The 12,340-nt window shown below is 41.6% G+C and overlaps 1 protein-coding gene across 3 annotated transcripts in view; it reads left to right on the top strand.

Annotated features, from left to right (window-relative positions):
* Positions 1–12,340, top strand: part of BAAT (bile acid-CoA:amino acid N-acyltransferase) — a 39,613-nt gene that overhangs the window by 18,150 nt on the left and 9,123 nt on the right. Inside the window, exon 1 of one of the 3 annotated variants that reach the window (XM_027550412.1) lies at positions 6,440–6,572. The exons of the other annotated variants lie outside the window; for them this stretch is intronic. The gene's annotated coding sequence lies outside the window, so the exon portion shown is untranslated. Of the gene's footprint in view, positions 1–6,439; positions 6,573–12,340 lie in introns of those variants that run through there. 3 annotated transcript variants of the gene reach the window in all.

The raw sequence follows: 12,340 nt of genomic DNA, 5'->3' as shown, positions 1-12,340 counted from the left end.
ACCTGATCTGCCTCTTGAGAAATCTGTATGCAGGTCAGGAAGCAACAGTTAGAACTGGACATGGGACAACAGACTAGTTCCAAATAGGAAAAGGAGTACGTCAAGGCTGTGTATTGTCACCCTGTTTATTTAACTTATGTTCAGAGTACATCATGAGAAACGCTGGACTGGAAGAAACACAAGCTGGAATCAAGATTGCCGGGAGAAAGATCAATAACCTCAGATATGCAGATGACACCACCCTTATGGCAGAAAGTGAAGAGGAACTCAAAAGCCTCTTGATGAAAGTGAAAGTGGAGAGTGAAAAAGTTGGCTTAAAGCTCAACATTCAGAAAATGAAGATCATGGCATCCGGTCCCATCACTGCATGGGAAATAGATGGGGAAACAGTGAAAACAGTGTCAGACTTTATTTTTCTGGGCTCCAAAATCACTGCAGATGGTGATTGCAGCCATGAAATTAAAAGACGCTTACTCCTTGGAAGGAAAGTTAATGGCCAACCTAGATAGCATATTGAAAAGCAGAGACATTATTTTGCCAACAAAGGTCTGTCTAGTCAAGGCTATGGTTTTTCCTGTGGTCATGTATGGATGTGAGAGTTGGACTGTGAAGAAGGCTGAGCGCCGAAGAATTGATGCTTTTGAACTGTGATGTTGGAGAAGACTCTTGAGAGTCCCTTGGACTGCAAGGAGATCCAACCAGTCCATTCTGAAGGAGATCAGCCCTGGGATTTCTTTGGAAGGAATGATGCTGAAGCTGAAACTCCAGTACTTTGGCCACCTCATGCGAAGAGTTGACTCATTGGAAAAGACTCTGATGCTGGGAGGGATTGGGAGCAGGAGGAAAAGGGGACGACAGAGGATGAGATGGCTGGATGGCATCACTGACTCGATGGACGTGAGTCTGAATGAACTCTGGGAGTTGGTAATGGACAGGGAGGCCTGGTGTGCTGCGATTCATGGGGTCGCAAAGAGTCGGATACAACTGAGCGACTGATCTGATCTGATCTTATACATATATTTGGCATTTTACATATCAGAAGAACTAGACACATTTAAGACTAAATTAAACTATATGATAAAATCTAAAAAATACAGTAAAACAAAAAATCCCTCCAGTTCTGGCATATTAATGTTGCTAGAGTTAAAACAAATTAATTCCATATTAATCTTATTTAATTTTTTAAATTATATGAATAAAACTTTATAGAAGGTCCTGGCTTTTTTATTATTGTGGCAAATAGATAAAACATAAAATTTACCATTGTAAGCATCTTTAGATGAATATATGTGGAATTATACAGTGACTTTAAGCATATTCATACTGATGTGCTACCATCACCACTGTCCATCTCCAGACCTGCAATACCCCAATTTCTGGTTCACTTCATGGATCACAGCCATGTGGTGGTGAAGGGGCTTGTATAACTCTGAAGCTATGAGTCATGCCATGTAGGGCCAACCAAGACAGACAAATCATAGTGGAGAGTTCTGAAAAAATGTGGTCCAATGAAGGAAGGAATGGCAAACCACTCCAGTATTTTTGCCTTGAGAACCCCATAAACAATACGATAAGGCAGAAAGATATGATACTAGAAGATGAGCCCTCCAGGTCAGAAGGTGTCCAATAAACTACTGGGAATAGTGCAGGGCAATTACTAATAGTTCCAGAAAGAATGAAGTGGCTGGGCTGAAATGGAAAGAATGTTCCATTATGGATGTGTCTGGTGGTGAAAGGAAAGTACCATGTGGTAAAGAACAATATTGCATAGGAACCTGGAATGTTAGGTTCATGAATCAATGTAAATTGGACATAGTCAAGCAGATGGTATGATTGAACACTGATATCTTAGGAATCAGTGAACTAAAATGGATGAATTTAATTCAGAAGACCATGATATCTACTTCTGTGGGCAAGAATTCCTTAGAAGAAATGTTCAGTTCAGTACAGTTTAGTCACTTACTTGTGTCTGACTTTTTGCAACCCCATGAACTGCTGCATGCCAGGCTTCCCTGTCCATCAGCAACTCCCAGGGCTTACTTAAACTCATGTCCATAGAGTCGGTGATGCCTTCCAACCATCTCATCCTCTGTTGTCCCCTTTTCTTCCTGCCTTCGATTATTCCCAGCATCAGTGTCTAAAATGAATCAGTTCTTCATATCAGGTGGCCAAAGTATTGGAGTTTCAGCTTCAGCATCAGTCCTTCCAATGAATATTCCTTTAGGATGGACTGGTTGGATCTCCTTGCTGTCCAAGGGACTCTCGAGTCTTCTCCAACACCACAGTTCAAAAGCATCAATAGTTCGGTGCTCACCTTTCTTAATAGTCCAACTCTCACATCCATACACAACTACTGGAGAAACCAAAACTTTGACTAGACAGACCTTTGTTGGGTAGCCCTCATAGTCAACAAGAGTCCAAAATACAGTACTTGGGTGCAACCTCAAAAATGACAGAATGATCTCAGTTTGTTTCCAGGGAAACCATTCATTATCACAGTAATACACGTCTATGCCCCAACTGATGCTAAAGAAGCTGAACCTGAGTGGTTCAATGAAGACCTATGACACCTTGTAGAACTAACATTAAAAAAAAGTCATTTTCATTGTAGGGGATTGGAATGCAAAAGTAGAAAGTCAAGGGATACCTGGAATAACAGGTAAGTTTGGCCATGCTTATAAAATGAAGTGAGGCAAAGGATAACAGAGTTTTGTCAAGAGAATGTACTGGTCATAGCAAACACCCTCTTCTAAAAACACAAGAAACGAGTCTACATATAGACATCACCAGATGGTCAATACTGAAATCAGATTGATTATATTCTTTGCAACTGAAGATGGAGAAACTCTATACAGTCAGCAAAAACAAGACCTGGAGCTGACTGTGGCTCAGATTATGAGCTCCTTATTGCAAAATTCAGGCTTAAATTGAAGAAAGTAGGGAAAATCACTAGGCTATTCAGCTATGACCTAAATCAAATCCCTTATGATTATACAGTGAAGGTGATGAATAGATTCAAGGGATTAGATCTGCTAGACAGTGTCTGAGGAACTATGGATGGAGGTTCATAACATTGTACAGGAGGCAGTGACCGAAACCATCTCAAAGAAAAAGAAATGCAAGAGGGCAAAGTGGTTGTCTGAAGAGGCCTCACAAGTAGCTGAGGAAAGAAAAGAAGTGAAAGACAAGGGGAAAATATACTCAACTGAACGCAGAGTTCCAGAGACTAGCAAAGAGAGATGAAAGAAGGTTTTCTTAATGAACAATGCAAAGAAATAGAGGAAAACAGTAGAATGGGAAAGACTAGAGATCTCTTCAAGAAAACCAGAGATATCAAGGGAATATTTCATGCAAGTATGGGCAATATAAAGGACAGAAACAGCAAATACCTTAACAGAAGCAGAAGATATTAAAAAGAGGTGGCAAGAATACACAGAAGAACTAAACAAAAGGTCTTAATGATCTGGATGATAACCATGATGGTGTGGTCACTCACATAGAGCCAGATATCCTGGAGTGTGAAGTCAAGTGGGCCTTAGGAAGCATCACTATGAATAAAACTAATGGAGGTGATGGAATTCCAGTTGAGTTATTTCAAATCCTAAAAGATGATGTTGTTCAAGTGTTGCACTCAATATACCAGCAAATTTGGAAAACTTATCAGTGGCACAGGACTGGAAAAGGTGTTTTCATTCCAGTGCCAAAGAAGGGCAATGCCAAATGAATGTTCAAACTAGCATTACATTTATTTCACATGCTAGCAAAGTATGAAAGTGAAGTCGCTCAGTCGTGTCCAACTCTTTGCTACCCCATGGCATGTAACCTACTAGGCTCCTCTCTCCAAGGGATTCTCCAGGCAAGAATACTGGAGTGGGTTGCCATTTCCTTCTCCAGGGGAGCTTCCCAACCCAGGGATCGAACCCAGGTCTCCCACATCGCAGGCAGATGTTTTAACCTCTGAGCCACCAGGGTAGCAAGGTTATATTCAAAATCCTTCAAGCTAGGCTTCAGCAGTACACAAACCAAGAACTTCCAAATGTACAGTCTGGGTTTAAAAAAGGCAGAAGAAGCAGAGATCAAATTGCCAACATTCATTGGAACACAGAGAAAGCAAGGAAATTCTAGAAAAACATCTACTTCTGCTTCACTGACTATGCTAAAGCCCTTGACTGTGTGGATCACAACAAACTGTGGAAAATTCTTAAAAGAGGTGGAAGTACCAGACTAACTTACCTGCCTCCTGAGAAACCTGTATGCAGGTCAATAGAACTGGATATGAAACGTTGACTGGTTCAAAATTTGTAAAGGAGTACGTCAAGTATATCATCCTACTTATTTAACTTATATGCAGAGTTCATCATGCAAAATGCCAGACTAGATGAATCACAAGCTGGAATCAAGATTTCTGGGAGAAATATAAACAACTTAGATATGCAGATGAAACCACTCTAATGGTAGGAAGTGAAGGGGAACTACAGAGCCTCTTGATATGGGTTTGAAAGTAGTGAGTGAAAAAGCTGGCTTAAAACTCAACATTCAAAAAACTAAGATCATGGCAATTGCTCCCATCACTTCATGGCATATAGATGGGAAAAAGTGGAAGCAGTGACAGATTTTATTTTCTTTGGCTCCAAAATCGCTGGGGATGGTGACTGCAGCCATGAAATTAGAAGATGCTTGCTGCTTGGAAGGAAAGCTATGACCAACCTAGACAGCATATTAAAAAGTAGGACATCACTTTGCTGACAAAGGTCCATATAGTCAGCTGATTTTTCCAGTAGTCATGTATGAATGTGAGAGTTGAACTATATAGAAAGCTGAGCACTGAAGAATTGATGCTTTTGAACTGTGGTGTTGGAGAAGACCCTTGAGAGTCCCTTGGACTACAAAGAGATCAAAGCAGTCAATCCTAAAGGAAATCAGCCCTGAATATTCATTGGAAGGACTGATGCTGAAGCTCCAATACTTTGGCCACCTACTGCAAAGAACTGACTCCTTAGAAAAGACCCTTTTATTGGAAAAGATTGAAGGTCAAAGTAGAAGGGGGTGGCAGAGGATGAGATGGTTAGATGGCATTACCAACCCAATGGACATGAATCTGAGCAAACTCCGGGGATAGTGAAGGACAGGGGAGCCTGGCATGGTGCGGTCATGGGGTGACGAAGAGTTGGATTCGAATTGGTGACTGAACAACAACAAGAACAACTGGAGCCCTGATTCTTGTGCTTCTCTTATTTATTTATTTATTTTTGGCTGTATTCTGAAGCATGTGGGATCGTCATTCCCTGACCAGGGATCAAACCAGCATACCCTACATTGGAAGGCTGAGTCTTAGCCACTGGACTACCAGGGAAAGTCTCTGTGCTTCTCTTGGAGTTTGAGTAAAAACAGCATTCTATTTCTGTGTGTTCCTCCCCAGTCAATCCCCATCCTTGGATCTAGTCCTGGGAATTAGTCACTCAGCTGGGAGCTTTGCTGTCCTACCAAGGTACCTCTCATCCAGTGTAAGAGCTGTATGCCGAAACAGTCTCCTCTTGTTCCAGATGTTCCAGTTTGCTCATGACTCCCGAAATTGACCCCTTCTCCTCAAGGCTTACATTTCACTTTTAATATATTTTATCGTACCATTCACATTTCACAAGTTAGAAAGCTGACGTCTAAGGAAAGGTCAGTAATTTGTCTGAGGTCAATCACAATGACAGATGTAAAGGAATCAGGGTTCCTATCATGGTTCTCTGATTCCAGAGGTTAGCTACACTTCACTGGCTGCAAGAGATGCAAAAATTAGAAGATGTGGTACCCTCCCTCAAGGAACTCACGACCTGCAGGTGCAGTCTGCAGTTTGTAGTTTGGTTCACTTGTACATTTGACAATAGACATTGACTGATAGGATTAACAGTGGAACGGATATCAGGGATTCTTATCCTGAGGAAGCATTTTTGCATGGAGAGGGCTTCAGCCCTCCCTTGGAAGAATGGTTTGCAAACTGGGCTATGTTTTAGAATCTATTGTTAAAAGTACAGATCCCAAAAACTTAACCAAAACCTATCAAGTCAGAATCTGCAGGTAAAGGGCCCTGAGTCTGTGTTTAACCGACTCTCCAGATGAGTCTGAAAACCACACCACTCTGAAGATGGATACCATCTTCTTAGAAACCAACAAAAACATGCTGCCTAAGAGACTACTGACTTAGGGGAGGATATAGGGAAGGAACTGAAGCAAAAGAGAAGAGAGCTAGGAGTTGAGAGAAGTCCAGGGAAGAAGCATAGAAACCAGACCTATGTGATGAAATGAAAGGCTCCACTATGAAACATTTGGATTGAAAGGCATGCCAGCTAAACTGAGCCTTTGACCAGAGCCTGTGGCAGCATGTGCTGATAACCCCACCCCTGAGAACTAAAAAAAAAAAAAAGGATCAGCTGATTGTTTTTATGGAGACAGTTTCAACTTTGACCAGTAGGCTGAGGTATTTTGAAGGATCTAAATTAGCAAGCAACAGGCAAGTGTCTAGTGCTCTTAGCTGGCTCCATAAAGCACCTCGCTCCAGACTGTTCTTTGCAGCTGAATTCAGGGTAAGTCAAGTCCATCACGGCCAAGTAGAAAAGATCTGCTTTCTGATTTCAGCCACAGGGCACCAGGGAAGGCTGTTTGCATCTTGCTGTGTGTATTTTGCTCACTTCAATGGGTAGCTCAGTTCTCTGAAAAACCAGCAATTACTGTCCCAGGTGGTTTATTGTTCAAATGTAGATTTATGCTAGCTGCATCATGCTATCTGGAAGACTGTTTAGGAGATTATTTTGGAAGCAAAAGGGCTTCCGTGGTGGCTCAGACAGTAAAGAATCTGCTTGCAATGTAGAAGACCCAGCTTCAATCCCTGGGTTGGAAAGATACCCTGGAGAGGGGAATGGCAGCCCACTTTGCTATTCTTGCCTGGATAATCTCATGGACAGAGGAACTCGCAAAGATTTGGACACAACTGATCGACTAACACTTTCACTTTTACTTTGGAGGCAAAATGCACACTTGCCTGCAAAAGTCAAGATCCAGCCTAATGTGACTATTGGAGAGATGTTTCTTGACTCAAGGAATATTTTCCTGGGATTTATTAGGAGAAAGAAGTGCTGGGGTGAAGAAAGAAAAGCCACAGGCTTCTGAAGGGAATGGAATCTGTTTCTTGATTAGTGACGGTAATTTTAAGTTCCATGGGAACTTTGCTCTCTTTAACTCTTTTCTTCCTGCTTCTGATGTGTTGATGTCCTGCCAGTTATTGACTTCCCTTCCTCTAACAGGTCAAGGTCTCGAATAGTGTAGGCTTGATCCCCACCCTTCACCCTCGGACTCTGCGGGGTCTGAAACCTGCTCAGCAATGTGGGTTTCAGCTTTCAGACCCTATCAGGTCGCTCCCATTTTGCTGTCGGCTCCCTCTCCACCACCACATCTGAGGCAATTGAGTTCTTGTTTCTTGCCCTCCGGTTGCTTTCTACGTTTGGTTTCTTTGACAGTTGCCGATAAACAGGGTCCTGCCTTCTGTGGCAAGGAATTATGCCATTGAATTTTGAGGAATTTTGCATCTTAAGTAGCCCATAAAAATTCACCTGGTCTTCTGTTCTATCTTCACACTCTCTCTGAGATATGTCACTCATATTCTGGTATTTCTATTTTACCTTGTTTTCCTTCTTCTTCCAGAGGGAGGTCAGTTGATACTTTTTGCCTCAGAAAAGGACAGTACACCAGGAAGAGAAGACAAACATCTTTACTTGGCCTTTATGGTACAAAATCCTAGTGGATGACGTGAATTCCAAAAGTCATAAATGGGTGTGTTTCATTCGGTCCACACCTTGGATTGATTTTTGTTTGGTGATTGTTGGGTGGTTTTGTGTGTATGAATTTTTTTTTTCTTTCTAATATAATACATTTGAGTGCCTGTAGAAGGGCTGGTAGTCTTAGGTTCACTACAGCCTTATATTTTGTTCATCTCTGGTCTTTATCTACAAATTTATATTACCTGTCTGACCCCAATAGGTATCTGAATTTGGAACCACTGGCACCCATTGTAAAATGGGTTTAGAAGAATGTATCATCAAGTAAGCACATCATCAAGCACGCTCAGTCACTGAGTCGTGTCCAACTCTTTGCGACCCCACGGACAATAGCCCGCATTTTCCAGGCAAGAATACTAGAGTGGTTTTCATTTCCTCCTCCAGGGGATCTTCCTGACTCAGGTATCGAATTCACTCCTCTTTGCATCTCCTGCATTGGCAGGCAGGTTCTCTACCACTAGCACCACCCACTGGGCCTGCATTGGTTCAGACAGCAAAGAATCTGTCTGCAATGCAGGAGACCCGGGTTTGATTCCTGGGTCAGGAATAGAAATTACTCTGAATCTAGAAAAACAGAAAAAATTTATATTTCCTGCATATGTGGGTTTGTGGACTATAAAGTTTAATTCTACTGGTCCATTACTAGTTCTGCCACACCAGGGTATATATTAATACTTAACCAAAGGGCTTTAGAGTTAAGGAACAGGAAAGATAAAGGTATAATCAAGAAAGAGGATATACCAGGATATATATTAATATTTAACATAAGTCTTCAGAGTTGGGGAAAGGGAAAAATGAAGTTAAAATCAAGAAAGAAGTAGGAAAGAAAAGCAAGAGGGAGTGGCCAGGAAAAGAATGAGCGTTCACGTGACTACCCTCATTTGAGGAAGATAAGTAAGGTATGTAAGTAGGGTGGGATAGTACTGGTTAAAATTCTTACTTCATCATTAACAACATTGGCAAGTTTGGGTAAGTCATTTAGCTGAGCTCAATTTTCTAATATACAATGGAAGGATTATAATGATTTTTTTTATTCCCATAGATTTTCTGTGAGGGTCAAGAGAAATAATAAACATAAAAGGGTCTTGAAAAGTGAAAAGGCTTTACTATGCAGATTCCTATTACCCAGTGACGAGCCTTTAGTAAGTGTTCAGTAATTGTTTCCTATTACAGAAAAAAGGGAAATGAGGGGAGAATTGAATTCCAAAGGCCACTTAAAATAACCAGCCCCATTACTTGTCAAATAATTGTGATATTTGATTTGTCTTTACCCTTTTCCTGGAGCCACTGCTGCATTTTTCAGTTGTTAAAGATCATGCCCAGTGAAACAGGACCACTTGTATTACCAGCAAATTTCCCTCTATATTACACCAATAGACTTTGTTTTCTTTTTTACCTCAGTCCACAGAGAAGAGTGGGATTAGAGGAGGTAATTCAGGGAGGAGAGGCACTCATCAGCACAGTGTTCTCCTCTCCACAGAACATTGAGCTCATAGCCATCAAAAGCCTCCGCTAGTTTGCGTCTCAAACTGAGAATGGTCTCTGGCTATGGTCCTTTCATACAGTACCCTATGGAGCTAAACAACCAGGAATGGAACTGCTTAGCCCCGTCCTTCACCTCACACTTGGAGTTCAAAAACTGTTTCTCTTTTTTTCCAATTAAGAGCTCTTGTGGAAACCCTGATGACATTTTGCAGAACCTCAGAGTTCCTCAGAACCCCATTGAGAATCCCAAATCTTCTTTTGTAAGAGTGTGTGCGTGTGTATACATGTGTATGTATTGGGTGGACCAAAAATTTCATTCTGGGTTTTCTGTAAGATATTAAGGAAAACCCAAATGAACTTTTTTGCCAACCCAATATTTAAATTTTGGATTTTTCTTGTTTCTTGAACTTATAAGAGAGTGTTATATAAAGAACAGATGACACAAAGGTTTGACTAATCTGAGGTCCGAGAGGCTTACAACTAAGTTCTGCAAAGGCAATCTGTCAGACTTTACCTTGGATCCCTACCAGATCTTCACGAGATCTGCCTCATCAGCCTGTGAAAGGCGACTTTGTTTAGCCCACATACCAAAGGCAGTGACTGTGGGATTGCTGATCATGTGGTTACTTCCTACTCTGTGTGTGGCTAAGAAACCAGAGACACCATTCACAAGCACACATTGTTGACTGACCAAATGATCTCTCTCTCTTTCTATTTCATGTGCTCTTGGGAGAACTCCTACTTCTTACAGGAACTATCATTATAATCTAATCCCTTGCATATACCTTGGTGTAAATGGCAAAATCTAGACCTAGAATACTAATAACCATTACAGGGAATTTCTGACAATTCAGAATCAATAGCTTTGCACATTTAGCAGGAGCTCCAAAAAAACTAGGAGATAAAACAGTAAGCATAGTCAGCTAAGTCCTGAGACCCCAAAACAAAATTCTAAGAAACATTCCTTTCAAAGACTGAAATCTTCTGAAACCTATCTTCCCGCATCTCTCTTTCCTCTGACGCTTATTTCCGTAATTGCAGACCTTCTTTCTTCAGGAGCTTCTCAGGATAGGAACAAACTAATTTCTCTCTGTCTCTGTCAGTCTTTCCTCAAATGTCCATACTGTACCCCAAGGCTGGTTTTCTGTGATCATCTGGATGCAGCGTCTGCATTTCATGGATACACTCACACAGAAAGAGTCCAGGGACAGGACTAGCATGAGGTAAGAGGGCACCGTGGGTGCAAAATTTCAGGATGTCAAAGGCATGGCCATGCAAGTCAACTTTACTACCGAAGTTGCTACCCAACTTTGCTACCTCTGCTTCACCTTTAGTCCTTACCTTGATAAAGGGACTGGTGAGCTCTGAGTCCCCATTCCAAATTGGCAAGGTAGGAACATTCCAGGCATGTCTTGAATCAGGTGCCCAATCCTGATCCAGTCAGCAACAGCCCCCAGGAAGGAGGTCACATGGTATAAACATAGCTATGGAGTGTCCATCTCTGGGCTTAGGAGGCAATTCTCAAATAAAGAGAGACCATGATTTGTAAAGAAACTCTAATATTTTACATTACAAAAACACTATGTAAGTAGAATATCTTAATTCCTTGTTTGCTGCTATTCTTTTCTTGCCCTCATTATGAATTTCATAACTCTGAAGTATATACATTGTATAATTTACTATATGAGTATCAATAGATTTTCTGAAGTTTTAACACATGGTTGCTGCCCTTGAGCTGGCAATCCACCTGGGAGAATTAGACCAGATGCAGAATGCATGCAGGAGAGTAGTTATGTTAAGTAATTCAAATGAATTCCATTTGAAAATAAAATATGTAGTGTGCCAGGGTCCAGCTCCGGCTGATCCAGGGTATTCGAAGGGGAGACGGCTTCGGCGACTATTTAAATATTCATCAAAGATATAAAGAGTAGTAGAATGAGGATAGCTCAGTAGGAAAATTCAGTGGAGAAAAGAGGCTGAGTAGCTTGGTTTACGCGGGAGACCAATAAAACTTCAAGACAAGAAGTTTGCACCACTTACGTAGGCCGCAGGCATCCTTCCATTCTCCCAAAGGAGAGGAGACACTGAGGCCTCCCCGGTCGGATCTTAGCAGCCCAGGCATAATTAGTAAGCATGGTGGGTTCCGCGCTCCAGATGGAGACTCAGCCAGAGTGAGAGAGAGAGCGACATGAGGAGACCAGTATTTCAAGAAACTGATCCCAATTCTTTATTTTTCAGAGTCTGTTTTATACACTGAGCTGTTATACAAAAGTCACGTGGGGACAGCAGTCCTGACTTTTATTAAAGTCAGGTGCTTCACACAAATGTATACAGAGGTCTTAGGGGTGTTACATCATCTTCTGGCCAGGGGGGCCTGCTGACAATTTACGACCCTCTCCTTGTGACAGTGGTCAGTCAACCAGAACACTTTTTTCTCCAAGGGTGATTATTCTTAAAACAGACGCCACCCAAATAAAGTTACATTCTTATAGGGTGAGGGTGTAGTGGGTTTTAGTTAAGGAAAGAATTTACTTAGCCTAAAGTCTAACGTGATTAATATCAAAGGTTAATACTTATTTCTTCTATATATTCATTAATGTGTGTAAGGGCAGGGGATGTGGAGACTTAGCAACAAACATTGGCTCAACAAATGAAAAACCCTTCACCAATACAATTTCTAATCAGCCCATTATACTTATACTAAAAGTTTTCTAACTTTTCTAAGGAACCTGTTTTTAGAAGGTTTAAAGCATCTCATGCCTCTCATGGTTGGGAGGCTGTGAGCAATCACATGTGGCCGGACAAGCCTGTCAGGCAGGCTAGAGAACATTCAGAGGAGTTTGTAGGTTGAAATACTCCTGTCACGCCCAGGAATTATTATTAACTGGAGCTCTAAGTTAACTCCTTCTCCGAAAGAGGTGGTGGGAGACAGCCCCTGTAAAGTCAGAGGTGTAGGGGAGAGCACAAAGTAGTAAAGTAGGCAGGCTCTGGTTATGGGGGTAGATGCTCGAGAATTTCCAGGGAGACTCCTGAGG

This window comes from Bos indicus x Bos taurus, chromosome 8 (assembly GCF_003369695.1).
Source record: "Bos indicus x Bos taurus breed Angus x Brahman F1 hybrid chromosome 8, Bos_hybrid_MaternalHap_v2.0, whole genome shotgun sequence".
Lineage (NCBI taxonomy): Eukaryota > Metazoa > Chordata > Mammalia > Artiodactyla > Bovidae > Bos > Bos indicus x Bos taurus.
This window is presented reverse-complemented; position numbering and strand designations above follow the sequence as displayed.